Source organism: Anomaloglossus baeobatrachus, chromosome 5, assembly GCF_048569485.1.
Source record: "Anomaloglossus baeobatrachus isolate aAnoBae1 chromosome 5, aAnoBae1.hap1, whole genome shotgun sequence".
Lineage (NCBI taxonomy): Eukaryota > Metazoa > Chordata > Amphibia > Anura > Aromobatidae > Anomaloglossus > Anomaloglossus baeobatrachus.
Window position 1 is genome coordinate 234310025 of NC_134357.1, and position 15741 is coordinate 234325765.

The 15741-nt window shown below is 45.5% G+C and overlaps 1 protein-coding gene across 2 annotated transcripts in view; it reads right to left on the reverse strand.

Annotated features, from left to right (window-relative positions):
• SSH3 (slingshot protein phosphatase 3) overlaps window positions 1-15741 on the reverse strand; it is a 161622-nt gene that overhangs the window by 98772 nt on the left and 47109 nt on the right. The gene's annotated exons all lie outside the window — the stretch shown is intronic.

A 15741-nucleotide genomic window follows, 5' to 3' on the forward strand; every position in this document is an offset into this window, starting at 1 on the left:
CATAGAAGCTGATCAAATTAGTTTGACAGGATCGATCCCTCATAAACCCATGTTGATACTCCGTCATAAGGTTATTTTTCTTGAGATACTCCAGTATAGCATCTCTCAAGAAACCCTCAAGGATTTTACCAACCGTAGAGGTTAAACTTACCGGCCTATAATTTCCCGGCTCAGTTTTTGTCCCCTTTTTGAATATTGGCACCACATTTGCTATGCGCCAGTCCTGCGGTACCGACCCTGTTATTAAGGAATCTGAGAAGATTAAAAATAATGGTCTATCTATCACAGAACTCAATTCCTGTAGTACTCTGGGGTGTATGCCATCCATGTATACTACATGAAGGTGCCTAATGCTATCTAGGTCTGCATTGTGCTATATGGGGGCTGCTTAATGTTATATGGGGGCTACATAATACTATATGGAGGACAATGGGGGCTTCATAACACAATATGGGGGCTGCAAACTACTATACCCCCAGAGTTGTATGTCCCCTCCACCCAGGTGCTGTATACCCCCTCAGAGCTGTATGTTCCCTCCACCCAGGTGCTGTATACCCCCTCAGAGCTTTATGTTCCCTCCACCCAGGTGCTGTATACCCCCTCAGAGCTGTATGTCCCCCCCCACCCCAGAGCTGTATACCCCCAGAGCTGCATGTCACCCCCCACCTCACAGCTGTTTGTCCCCCCACCTAAGTCACTGCCCTCCTCTAGAGCTGTATGCCCCCCATTGCTGTATACCCCTTTCCTCAGTAATATATATTCCCCCAGTAATGCGTTTGTCCCCAGCCTCTCTTGTGATGTATATACAGCAGTGTTAGTGTGCTCTATGTGCGGCTATGTCTGTTAGACAAGCCGGGAGGTGAATGAGGCTGTTGCCGGCTTCCCAATATTAGAAATATATATACAGGATAAATATATAAAAATAATGTGTGTGTGTGTGTGTGCGCATGTATGATGTGTATCTATGCATGTCAGTGTATATGACTGTGTCTAGATTTATGTCTATTTATGTGTTTTTGTGAATTTCTCTTTAAATAAGTATGCGTACGTATGCCTGTATGTGTATGTATCTGTGCATGTCTATGTGTGGATGGGGCCCACTGAGACTATTTCGCCCAGGGCCCACAAAAACCTGGAGCCGGCCCTGCTGACCTGTCACCTACTTAGGGAAGCTCTAGTGTAGGCAATAGGCCTCTTAGGAGAGACCCTCAGAGGCGTTAGATCTCCAAATGCCCTGGACAAGGATCGTCTGAATGACTTAAATTAACACCCAAATGAGATGGATCTGGGCAAAGCTGCATAAGAAGTGCCAAAAGATGGATAACATGAAGGCTGGGACAGCATAAAGGATGAAACCAAGTAATGAACTAACTGCCTCAAAGGGGGACTTTTACACCCATTATGTAATCACACCCATTTTGTTAGCCACACCCATTATCACGCACTTTCCTCAACCAAAAAAAATCAAATTTAAAGTAAAATCTCTTTCCCCTTCTTCCCTTCCTCTACCGTCACTCTCCTGTCCAGCACCAGTTGTTCCAGTCACTGTCAGTCTTATTGTATTAAACGTTTTTTTCTATAATTTTTAAAAATTATTACTAAAGGAGCCCTGCTAAAATTGGAACGGACGACTTTCTTCATACAGATCCCATCCCATGTGGCTCCTTTCTCCCTACAGATCCCATCCCATTATGGCCTCTTTTCCCCTGCAGATACCATCTGATTATGGCCTCTTTTCCCCTGCAGATCCCATCCCATCATGGCCTCTTTCCCCTGCAGATCCCATCCCATCATTGCCTCTTTCCCCTGCAGATCCCATCCCATCATGGCCTCGTTCCCCTGCAGATCCCATCCCATCATGGCCTCTTTCCCCTGCAGATCCCATCCCATCATGGCCTCTTTCCCCTGCAGATCCCATCCCATCATGGCCTCTTTCCCCTGCAGATCCCATCCCATCATGGCCTCTTTCCCCTGCAGATCCCATCCCATCATGGCCTCTTTCCCCTGCAGATCCCATCCCATCATGGTCTCTTTCCCCTGCAGATGCCATCCCATTATGGCCTCTTTCCCATGCAGATGCCATCCCATTATGGCCTCTTTCCCCTGCAGATGCCATCCCATCATGGCCTCTTTCCCCTGCAGATGCCATCCCATTATGGCCTCTTTCCCCTGCAGATGCCATCCCATTATGGCCTCTTTCCCCAGCAGATCTCATCCCATGTGCTCCTTTTCCCCTGCAGATCCTGTCCCATATGGCTCCTTTTCCCATATAGCTCCTATCTTATGCAGCCTCCTCTCCCCGTATAGTTCCCATCTTATGCGGCCTCCTCTCCCCATATAGCTCCCATGTTATGCGGCCTCCTCTCCCCATATAGCTCCCATCTTATGTTGTCTTTCCCCATATAGCTCCCATCTTATGCGGCCTCCTCTCCCCATATAGCTCCCATCTTATGTGGCCCCTCTACCCATATAATATAGCTGCCATCTTTATGTAGCCCCTCTCCCTATATAGCTCCCATCTTATGTGGCGAGCTCTCCCCATATAGTTCCCATCTTATGCGGCCCCTCTCCATGCATCTTCGGCTCACTGAGCGCTTACCTCCCCTGTGTCTTCCTTCCTCCGCGGCTCTCTGCACACTGACAGACGGCAGTAGGAGGAGCTACCTCCCCCACACTGCCATGACCTCTCTGTAGCGTCAGCGTGTCGCTGCACGCCGGGTCAGGGAGCAGACAGGCTTCACTGAACCCGGAAGTGCGGCGCGTATGGAGATTCATTTGTGCTAGTGTCTTAAAGACACTAACACAAATAAATACAGGGAACAGAATCGCCGGAGCTGTTTCTTGCCGGTTCGGGGAACCGGCTGCTATTTTAACAACCGGTTCTCCTGAACTAGACAGAACCGGCTGAATCCCACCCCTGAATGTATCTAAAAAAGTACCACACCACTCAAAAGCATCAATACTGGTTTATCCTGATCAATGGTCTCCTATCTGCTGTTGAAGCCTCAATAAGTGTCAGTAATCTGCATCTCTCACTGTCAAGCAAGAAAAATGTGCTGGATAAAATCACCAACTGTGGGCGGTAGAATTAAAAGAAACGTTGGAACTAAAAGTTTGACTAATCAAACTTCAATCAAAAGGAAGCCCTAGTTATTTAGTGGAAAGCTGGAGCAGGGCTACCTGGACTGCTAAAAGGATGTCCTAAGCTGAGAGGTCTCTTCCTGAGACAAAAATACTGGCTGGAAGTTTAAGAAGTGCAAAGAAGATCTGAAATGCTACCACACCCAAAGGGTTTTATTGATAGATTTGAGTCACCTAGAACGAGATCAGAGACCTATTGTTCGCACGAATTATACCTTAGTGAGGGGTCTGAATTAGCTGGAGAGACTCACCTAGGATAAAGCCAAAAGTACCCCCTGGTCCGATTGTGCAAACGACCAACCAATGCAGTCTCTGCTAGACAGCGGTTGGTCCTGGATAGTGATGCCAACTGAATTGACTGCATGACCAGCCATACAAAGGCCTCGCTTGGGGTGACAGACAACAGTTGTACTGACTGTGCGCTCACAAACCATTTTTACGGCTTTGGACAGGAGCTTTTGTCAGCTAATTATCTTGCTTCTGGTGACATGCTGTCGAAAAAATAAATGGTCAGAAAAATACCTAAGCAATATGCCAAATTGATGGTCTCAATTAGCATGACTGACTCCTGACAGAAGTTTTCAAGTAGTTGATGGCTGCAGTTTTTAAAATATCACGTTGGGGCATTTCACAGTCGATTTAAATCTGAATAAGTCCATAAAGAAACAGGTTTAGCATATTTCTTCGGAAAAAAAAATGCTGCTAAAATTAACTTTTCTAACATCCTAACAAAATAAATTGAAGTTGGAAAAATGATGCAGATGTAAAGTAGACAAATGGGAAATATTATTTACTAGCTGTAGTACCTGGGCGTTGCCCGGGATAGTAACTGTCTCTCTGTCTCTCTCCCAGTTTCTGTCTCTGTGTCGCTGTCTGTCTGTGTCTTTCTTTGTCTGTCTGTGTCTATGTCTCTGTCTGTTTCTATCTCTCTGTCTGTATTTGTATCAGTCTGTCTCCATCTCTGTCTCTCTCTATCTCTGTGTCTGTCTCTATGTGTGTATTTCTCTCTCTTTCCCCGACTGCCTCTTTCCAGGGCTCTCTCTTTCCAGGGCTCTCTCTTTCCAGGGCTCTCTCTTTCCAGGGCTCTCTCTTTCCAGGGCTCTCTCTTTCCAGGGCTCTTTCTCTTTTTCTGCCTCTCTCTATCCGTCTCCCCACCGACATCATATTACCTCACACATAAGCTTCTTATACTAACAGTTTATTTTGTACCTATAGCAACCACTGACAGTTGCTATTAATAGCCTGTAGCTCCCACCTCTATTCAGTTTAATGGAGGCAGGATTTTGGAGAGTAACTGTAAAGCGTGGGGTTAAACTTTTCCATCAAAACATAGTCTATGACGTTCTGTGAGTCACATGGGCGTCTGCACAAAGTTTCGTGATTGTAAATGTGAAATTCCTTTAGCGGACACACACACACACACACACACACACACACACACACACTGAGCTTTATATATTAGATAATTTTGTATAGCATGACAAACTGGTTCATACCTATATATAGACATAACCTTGCGCTGCTGGGATCGTGACGGAGCCGGCGTATGCTGGTAACCAATATACACATCGGGTAACTAAGGTCCCTTAGTTACCCGATGTGCATCATAGTTACCAGCATACGCCGGCTCCGTCACGATCCCAGCAGCGCCAGACATAACCTTGCGCTGCTGGGATCGTGACGAAGCCGGTGAACGCTGGTAACCATTATACACATCGGGTAACTAAGGTCCCTTAGTTACCCGATGTGCATCATAGTTACCAGCATACGCCGGCTCCCGGTACACATGTGCAGGGAGCCGGCATTATACTCCTCTCCCCCCAGGACTACTCCTCCTATTATAGTCCTCCTATTATACTCCTCTCTGAGTATAATAGGAGAACTATTATAGCATGGGGGATGGAGCACGATGGGGAGTGCGCAGCATGGGGGATGGAGCACGATGGGGAGTGCGCAGCATGGGGGATGTAGCACGATGGGGGGTGCGCAGCATGGGGGATGTAGCACGATGGGGGGTGCGCAGCACGGGGGATGTAGCACGATGGGGGGTGCGCAGCATGGGGGATGTAGCACGATGGGGGGTGCGCAGCATGGGGGATGGAGCACGATGGGGGGTGCGCAGCATGGGGGATGGAGCACGATGGGGGGTGCGCAGCATGGGGGATGGAGCACGATGGGGGGTGCGCAGCATGGGGGATGGAGCACGATGGGGGGGGTGCACACCTCCCCCCAAAACACACACACACCGCCACACACGCACTGCACAACACACCACACACACACCGGGAACCACAAACACTGCCCTATACAGACACCCATCGGGTAACTAAGGTCCCTTAGTTACCCGATGTGCATCATAGTTACCAGCATACGCCGGCTCCCAGTACACATGTGCAGGGAGCCGGCATTATACTCCTCTCCCCCCAGGACTACTCCTCCTATTATAGTCCTCCTATTATACTCCTCTCTGAGTATAATAGGAGAACTATTATAGCATGGGGGATGGAGCACGATGGGGAGTGCGCAGCATGGGGGATGGAGCACGATGGGGAGTGCGCAGCATGGGGGATGTAGCACGATGGGGGGTGCGCAGCATGGGGGATGTAGCACGATGGGGGGTGCGCAGCATGGGGGATGTAGCACGATGGGGGTGCACAGCATGGGGGATGTAGCACGATGGGGGGTGCGCAGCATGGGGGATGTAGCACGATGGGGGGTGCGCAGCATGGGGGATGGAGCACGATGGGGAGTGCGCAGCATGGGGGATGGAGCACGATGGGGGGTGCGCAGCATGGGGGATGGAGCACGATGGGGGGTGCGCAGCATGGGGGATGGAGCACGATGGGGGGTGCGCAACATGAGGGATGTAGCACGATGGGGGGTGCGCAGCATGGGGGATGGAGCATAATGGGGAGTGCGCAGCATGGGGGATGGAGCACAATGGGGCGTGCGCAGCATGGGGGATGGAGCACGATGGGGGGTGCGCAGCATGGGGGATGGAGCATGATGGGGGGGGTGCACACCTCCCCCCAAAACACACACACACACCGCCACACACGCACTGCACAACACACCACACCGGGAACCACAAACACTGCCCTACACAGACACCCAACACACAAACAGCGCGGCACACACAAATATACGCACATGCCGCACAACACATACATTGCACAAAACATACCTCCCACCAAAACACACACACACCCCACACCCACACACACACACACCGCGCAACACACACACACAACGCAACACACAAACAACACTGCTCTCACCCCCCACCACATGTACAGCGCCCTACACAAACACTTGGTAACTACACACACAACAACATCTATATCTATATCTATATCTATATCTATATATATATATCTATATCTATATCTATATATATATATATATATATATATATATATAAAAAAACAGTTTTCAACAAAAATGTAGGGAATAATATTTGTGTTGTCTATGTATTTGTTCAGAAATAGTATCGCCTCCATCAAATCTTCAAAAAAAAAAAAACAAACAACAAAAAGGTAGATCTCGCACAGCTTAGGATTATCTTTAGGATTCCGGTGGCAGTGGAAAGGCGGCTCCAGTCCATCGTGTAGCGCCGGGTCTGAGGAGGTGCACACTCCGAAGGTAACACGTATCAAAGGCAAATTCACATTTAAAGAAGAGAAAAATGAGTGGCTTCACTCCAGTGTGCAAAAAAAACTTCGGCTTTATTTTATGAAAAGGTGTGTATTAAAAAAGCAGCGGCGAAGCAGTGTGCAGGCTTCCCAGGACAACGGCCGTTTTGCACTGTCAAATGCTTCTGGACCCGTAGAAACACTTGACAGTGCGAAACGGCCGTCGTCCTCGGGAGCCTGCACATGGCATTGACGTTGCTTTTTTAATACACACCTTTTCATAAAATAAAGACAAAGTTTTTTTATGTACACTGGAGCAGCTCATTTATCTCTTCTTCAAATGTGAATTCTCCATCAGATCTTTCTTCATGGATGACCTCAAATCTGACCTAATTATTTTAAGGCTAGAGAACAACCTCTCTACACAAACTTGGGTTGGAGGCAAGTGGTGACCACACAGGCAACATTTCTAACAATCTCGGGGGATAAAGGAATTGCCTCATGCACAGTCAGTTTTGATGAATGGTTGAACTTTTCTATTTCTACGAGAGCAAGTGAAAATTGTCACGACCTATTTAACCCTGCGGCTCAGGGCTGTCGTCTTTTCCCGAGGCTTAGCCTGTGGGAGGAGTTTTTCTTTAGTGCCTCGTTTCCAGGATCACGGCGCCTTATCTAGGGGTCATCTCCGGTGATCCGGCGCCAGATATAGAACTGCTCTGTAGTGTGATCACTGGTCCCTGTACGTACCTGATCCTGCCTGTCCTTCCTGTTCGCCCGTCCTCCTGACTATTTTCGTTCTCCCCATTTCCCATTCTCCTGACTGCGTCCGTCCTCCCTGTTCACACGTCCTCCTGACTGCGTCCGTCCTCCCTGACTCCCGTCTTACATTTTCCAGCTCCCTCTCTGTTGCTCCTCTCCCTGTGTTGCCCAACCTTTATCTGCTCTCCCGGCTACTGACCACAGCTCGTCACTGACTCTGGTTTCCGCCAGGGCTGTGGAGTCGGAGTCGTGCACCGACTCCGACTCCTAAAATATACAATAAATTGGGGGCAGTAGTGCAATGCAGAGTGTGATGAAAATTGTTTCATAGGAATTTGGGAAAGTTATGAAACGTCCTATAAATGTCTGTTCTATTCCTGATCTAAGGCTACATTCACACAAAGCGTTTTTGCTGCGTTTTTTGAGGAAACGTTTTTCAGCTGCAAAAGCAAATCAGCTTTTTAATAAACCGCATCATCTGAAAGGTTTCTGAGCTCATAAATGCTTTCAATAGCAAAAGCAGATTAGAAAAACACCACACAAACTGACATGCTCATTCTTTGTGAGGATCCTCACAAAACGCCTTGTCTGAATGTTATATCTTTTCACCCATTGCCTTTGCTGGATGCCAGAGTCACTGCATGTCACTGAATTATTTTGCCATCAATGTTCGATATGTTTGTGACAAGAAAGAAATTGTTACCAAGACACTGGCAGTAAAAGATACTAAAGCTCATCACACCAGCCAGTTTCTCCGGCCTTAGTGGAAAAAGTTCTGCAAGATTAGGAACGCAAAAAAAACAGGTTCTTGCCATTGTAGTGTACAATGCTTCAAACATGATAAGTACAATTAAACTGATAAATGAGAGTAATGAACAACAGCTAGAAGAAAATTTAGGATTTAGTATGTGTGAGATGGAGCCACAGTGTTGTTCATGTAACTGAGGAACAGAGATATTACAACCGAAGAACAGCAAAATGATACTTTAGGATTAGATGATCTTGTTGAAGCTGCTTCAAAACACTTTGCTATTCATCACATGCGCTGTGTTGTGCACACGCTGCAGCTGGCAAGAAGAGATAGTCTGTAAGAGGGACCCCGGTTTCACACATCCGGCTTTTCGCTGGTTTGGCAGATGCGGCGCACTCCAGTACAGTGTATACAGTACAATGGTAGCGCGACAAACGACGGTCACATGCTTTCATGTGACCGGAGCATGTGACCTGGAAGTTGTGGCGCTGCCACTGTACTGTATCGTACTGTACTGGCGTGCACCACATCCACCAAACCAGCGAAAAGCCGGATGTGTGAAGCTGGGCGGACATGCTGGAAATCTGATTGGAAAAGTGAGGAAGTTGGTTATTGCCGCCAGAACCCCTAAAATTGATTCCATCTTGAAGAGACGTGCTGGGAAAGGGGCAATTGTTGATCAAGCCCCTCGGTGAGGCAGCACTTATTTAATGACTGAGCGATTGCTTGAACTAAAATAGTTTCTTATAGATATGGTGAACCCTCAAGTAACCTTAATTGAAGGTCAATGGACACAGGTGGCTGAATTGAAGGAATTGCTTAATCACCCATTTACCGTGATTAAAAAATTACAAGCTGAGGATTTAACTCCTGGCATTTTCATAAGGGAGTGGAAGAACTTGCTATTTTGCCTGTCCCAAAGAGGAGGTTTAATCGCAGATGGCATTTCTGCTTCAATGAAACGGAGAGAGACACAGCTATTGGAAAATAAAATTTTTCTGGCAGCTGTTTATGTCGGCCCAAGTCATCATATACTGCTTGATGATCAACAGCTTACTAAAGGAAAAGAAGCTCTGAGTGAGGTAGCAGTTAGGATGAGCGGCTACAGGACTGCCAGGCGCAAGAGGACTTGGATCCTGACAATGCTACTGCTGCCATATTTTCATCCTCATCAGATGAGGTGCCGCAAGGAAAAAGATTTCACTCCGTCTCCTATAGCAGCAGATTGACCATATTTCAGTTAACTTTTTCACTTGCTCTAAAACAAATAGAAAAATTCAACCGTTCATCAAAACTGACTGTGCATGAGGCAATTCCTTTATACCCGGAAATTGTTACGGCTTTGCCTCCAACCCAAGTTACTGTAGAGAGGTTGTTCTCTAGCCTTAAAATTATTAGGTCAGATTTGAGGTCATCTGTGAAGGAGGATGTGATGGAGGCAATTCTATTTCTTACAACAAATTCATAGACTGCACACATGTTATTTACTATGGTTTTCTTGAAAACTGTTTTTTCCACTTACATAGTGTATTACATAGTCTTATATATAACACTATGTAATACACTATGTAATGCACTATGTAAGTGGCAAAAAACAGTTTTCAACAAAAACATACTAAAAAATAACATTTAGTATATTGCTTATATTTAAGTGAAAAATGTATTGTAGTACAATGTGAACTTCAGACATTTAATCATTTTTATGATACAATAATCAAGATATTTAGATAGAACATAAAATATATTTATTGGAACACAACTTTAGAACACAAAAAACTGTAAAAAATAGTAAATATGTAATACAATATGTAAATAAATGTAAATATATATATTGTAACGATGTGGGCCCGGAGTGTATGGGGGCCACACGTCAGGTATCGAGATTAAAGCACACCTGAGCAATTTGTCTCTATCAGACCATATGGTTTATTAACAGCTCCACAAACCATATCAGGTCACATAACATAAAGATGCCATTCCTTGGCTTTCTCCTTAAAAACACATAATATAAAGTCCACACACTCTTGGACTTCCACACACGTGTCACTGACCCTGGTCAGTATCCAGACCCCAGGTCCAATCCGGGTTACCTTCTTCTGAAGGCGGCTAGTGTCCTTACCAGGTTCCCCCTGGCTCCAGCCAGGCTTTGCACATGGACCTAAAAGCCCCTTCCTTCAGGAGAAGGTCTCCTGAGCAGAGCAAAGCACCCTGCTTCTGCTCTCCCCGTCTCCAGCACACACACTGGAAGTCTAGAGCCAGCCTCTCCCTAGACTGCCCTAGACACACTCCATCCACATTCAGAGACAGGATTGCTTTAACCCCTGGAGCCACACCCACAGGTGGTAAGGAGTGTGTAATCAGCATCACACACCCTTCCGTGGCTCTGCATGTAATGCAATCCTGTGGAACCACAGGTCCCAGCCAACTTCACATTGCAGAGCACCCACGCTATATATATATTATACATGCACACACAAGATATATATGTAATCTACTGTATATTACATATTGTATGACATATTTACAATTTATTACAGTTTGTGTTCTACAGTTGTATTCCAATAAATATATTTTATGTTCTATCTAAATATCTTGATTATTGTATCATAAAAATGATTAAATGTCTGATGTTCACATTGTACTACAATACATTTTTCACTTAACTATAAGCAATATATGTGGGAGTCGGAGTCGTGGAGTTGGTGCAAGGGAAATTGAGGAGTTGGAGTCGAAGGTTTGGCTTGCCGAATCCACAGCCCTGGTTTCCGCGCCACTCCGGTCTTTGAGGCGCTCTCTCGGTTTCTGTCCCGCCTTCCCTTGACTCAGTCTCTGTCCAACCCCTGGTATCTTCTGGCACCGACCCCGCCTCGTACGATTATCCCCTTTCATCCACTGGGAGAGCACTTCCCCTAGTGGATGCTTTACGGCCCCTGTACTTCACTGTGCTCCAGCTCCCCCTGCTGGTGCTTTACAAAAATGTTTGCTGAAATATGGTCCGTTTCCTATAAGAGTGGAATATTTTTCCCTGCGGCAACACTTTGCTGCTCCATGTCATCCAAATACTTTTGAAAATTAAACTCCTCATCTGATGAGGCTGAAGATATGGCAGCAGTAGCCCTGGATGACATAATTCCTCTTGCTCTTGGGCATCCTGTAGCCACTCATCCTAACTGCTACCTGTCAGAGCTTTATTTCTTTTAGTAAGCTGTTGATCACCCAGTAATATACAATGACTTGGGTCCACATAAACAGCGGCCAGGGAGCTGTCTCTTCGAAGCAGAAATGCCATCTGCGATTAAACATCCTCTTTGGAACAGGCAAAACAGAAAGTTCTTCCAATCCTTTATGAAAATGCCGGGAGTTAAAACCTCAGCTTGAAATTTTTTAGTTACTGTAAATGAGTTATGAAGCAATTCCTTCAATTCAGCCATCTATCTCCATTGACCTTCATTTAGTGTTACCGGAGGGGTTTCAGCTCAAGCAATCGCTCAGTCATTAAATAAGTATAGCACCACCGAGTGACTTGATCGACAATTACCCATTTTCCAGCACATCTCTAAGATGGAATTTTATGAGTTATGGCAGCAATAACCAATTTCCTCACTTTGCCAATCAGAGTTCCAGCAGATCCCTCTTGCAGACTATCTTTTATTGCCAGCTGCAGCGTGTGCACAACACAGTGCATGTGGTGAATAATTCTAAAGTATTTTACTTTTTGTCTGTAGTAATATCTGTTCCTCAGTTACAGGAACAGGACTGAGGCCTTACATCTCAAACATACTGAATCTGAAGTTTTCTTCTAGCTGCCGTTCACCTTCATTATTCTCATTCAGTCAGTTACAATAGCAAGAACCCGTTCTTGCAGTTCTGAGATGAGCAGACATTCCTTCCCTATTGGTATGTTTTTACCCTTATCTGTAGAGATGGCACTTCACTACTTATCATGTACATAAAGTGCAGCACATTTTAATCTAAATTAAAAGCCTAGATCCTTTTATCAGGAACAGACATTTATAGGAAACTTCATAACATTGACAAATTCTGAAAAAATATTCAGCGCATACTGCATCGAACTACTGTACCCAATTTATTATCATTTTAGGAGTCGGAGTTGGTCCATTTTATACAGACTCCTCCAAAATGGACACCGACTCAACGACTCAGACTCCACAGCAATGGTTGAAGCATTCCAGAGTTATTACCACATAAAATGACACTGGTCAGATTTAAAAAATTGGGCTTAGTCTTTAACCCCTTCACGACCAATGATGTATAATTATGTTGTCGGCCATTTCCCTGCTATTGATGCAGGCTCACACCCGGAGCCCAGATCTTTTCCAGCACTTGACGACTGATTTGATCAGCCGTCGTGTCTCTAACAGCCAAGGGTGGATCTGCGATCCACCCGCTGCAGTTATCCAGTTAAATGCCGCTGTCAATCACAGGAGATCATAGGAGATCGTAATGTTTGCTATACAAAGAAGTGCTAACGCACTGCTCTGTATTGCACATGTGCTTGGACAATCACAGCTTCAAGTCCCCTAAAAGAACTAGAAAATACAGTGTAAAAAAAAAAATTAAAAAAAAGTTTTAAAAAATATTAAAAGAATTGAAAAAAAGAAAAAAAAAGTTCAATTTATCCCCTTTTTTGCCCTATTAAAAATAAAACAATAAAAAAAGTATACATTTGATATAGCTGAATTCAGAAATGTTAGATCTATCAAAATATAAAAATAAATTAATCTGATTGGTAAATGGCTAATTGAGGAAAAAAAAAAAAAATCAAAAATGCCAGAATTACATTTTTTTGGTTGCCACAACAGTGCAATAATTGCAATACAAGGCGATCAAAACATTGTATATACAACAAAATGGTATCAGTGAAAAAAATCAGCTAAGGGCGCAAAGAAATAAGCCCCCCACACAGCCCCAGATCCTGAAAAATGAGAACCTTAGGAGTCTCGGAAAATGGCGACAAAAGCAAAAATATATATTTTTTATTTTTGTACAAATTTCGTAATTTTCTTTCTGCAATGAAATTGCAAAAAAACAAAAACTATAAAAGTTTGGTATTTACATACTTGAACTGACCTGGGGAATAGTATTGCCAGGTCGGTTTTCCCATATGAAAAAATTAAATGATCTACTGCTCATAAACCTTAGCATAAAGGAGAATGGTAGAAGTATACAGTCCTAATCATTAATGTAGTTAAGTACCCCCTAAGCTCGGTGTGCAGGAGTGTAAGGCTATGTGCCCACGGGGGAAAGTGTCCTGCGGTTATATCCGCAGGACATTCCGCAGGAGCTCCCAGAAATCCGCAGCACAACTTTGTCTGTTTCAATGGTGCGGTTTATTTGCGGAATCTCCTGCGGATATGGTGCGGGCATTCTGCATTGAGGATACAGTACCATGCCTTCAGCACTACATCCTCAATGCAGAACAAGTGCTGAGTGATCGGGGAGTTCATACTTACCTCCATCACGCAGCACTTCTCTCCGGCGTCTGTCAGCGTCTCTACACTGTGCAGGAGAAGGTGGGCGGGCCCGAACTAGCTCTGGCTGTCACATGACTGGAGCTCGTGCAGGCCCCGCCCACCTCCTCCTTCCTGCGCATGGATCCACCGCGCTCCAGCCTCCTGTGCACCGAGGGAAAGTGACGGGTGTCTGCTATCAAGGCAGGTAAGTATGGGACCATCCGCAGGTAAATCCGCAGGAATAATGGACATGCAGTTATGTGCGGCTGCGGGACATCCGCAACATATTCCGCTGTCGCACATTCCGCAACGTGGACACAGACACTCCTCATGTCCCATAGGATAACATGGGGAGTGTCTGTACATGCTAAAAACTGCGGATTTATCTGGAAAATGCAGATAAAGCCGCAGGTTTTCCGCGGCAAAATCCGCAGAAGCAAGCTCCCGTGGGCACATGGCCTAAGACTGTATAATAAAACATCATAATACAAATGAATAAACAAATGGAGGAATTGGACCTGATGTATCTTTGGTAGCCAATGATACCTGGAAATGAAATAGAATAAATGCTAAACAAGTGTATAATAGCTAAAAAAGGGTAACTTTAACGTGTTTAATAAAGGAGATGCTGTCAGAGTCTGTAGTATGGTATAATTCTACTATTCTCCTTTATGGTAAAGTGAACGCACGGTAAACCATTTCTGTAAGGCTGCTTTCACACTACGTTTTTTTAACATGCGTCATGAACTTTTTTTAACGCAAAAACGGATCCAGTGCAAATGCGTTTTCATTTCAATGCATTTGCAATGGACTCGCGTCAACAAGCGTTCACCTGCGTTTGCGTGCGTTATAGTGAGGATCCAGCGACTTGCAGTTTTTTAACTTTTTTCAAAAACGCTACTTGTAGCGTTTTTGAGCTGCGTCCAAATACCGTTTTTCACTGGATCCTGACTATACTGCACGCAAACGCATGTGAACTCTGGCATGCTGATAGACAGGATCCTGCTTGCTCTACTGAGCATGCCCAGAAACCAGCCTGGCGTGATCAGTCTCTCTCTCGTCCTCCCTCTCTCCCCCTCCCTCTCTCTCCCCCGCCTGAGAGCGGCGGACGCTCGTAACCAAGGTAAATATCGGGTAACCAAGCAAAGTGCTTCGCTTAGTTACCCGATGTTTACCTTGGTTACGTGTGCAGGGAGCAGGCAGCCCAGCTCCTAGCAGCTACGGACGCTTGTAACCAAGGTAAAGATCAGGTATCCAAGCAAAGCACTTCGCTTAGTTACCCAATGTTTACCTTGGTTACCAGCGTCTGCAGCTGTCAGATGCCGGCTTCCAGTCTATCACGTTCAGTTCCCCTCCCTCCCGATCACATGACTAATGCCCGCCCATAAACTTAAAGTGTCAGGATCCTGCAAAATAACACATGCGTTTGCATGCGTTTTTCTTTGTAAAAACAGGATCCTCTTTTACAGCAAAAAAACGTTCATGACGCATATTAAAAAAACGTAGTGTGAAAGCAGCCTAACTCCAGCATCACTGCAGCAAAGAGGACAACATACTTACCTCTGCAGCCGGCCTGTGTCCTCCCCCGCCTCTCCACAGCCGTTCACGTGTGCTCCTGCTACCTCCATGCTCCCAGGGCCTGCGCATGCCGCACAGGTCCCCTGGGAGTGCGCTTAGGACATGAGTGCACACACCTTCCCTGCTCTTAAAAAGCTGACATAGTACCTGGAAGTGCCTCTCGGCCTATGGTTGAGAGGCACTAGGTATTTAAGGCATCCTCGAACTAGGGGAGGTGCCTGTGCAATGTGGTCAGTTAGTGTAATGTTTATTTCCTAGCTAGCTAATTGTCAGGTCCTGTTTCCCTGTGTCTGTTAACTGTCCTTGTGCCCACCTTCTTAACACCGGCAAGCATTACAATTTAATTTTTTTTATTGCTTGCTAACTAACAGAATAATCATACAGAGCCTGTTAACTACCAGCTGCT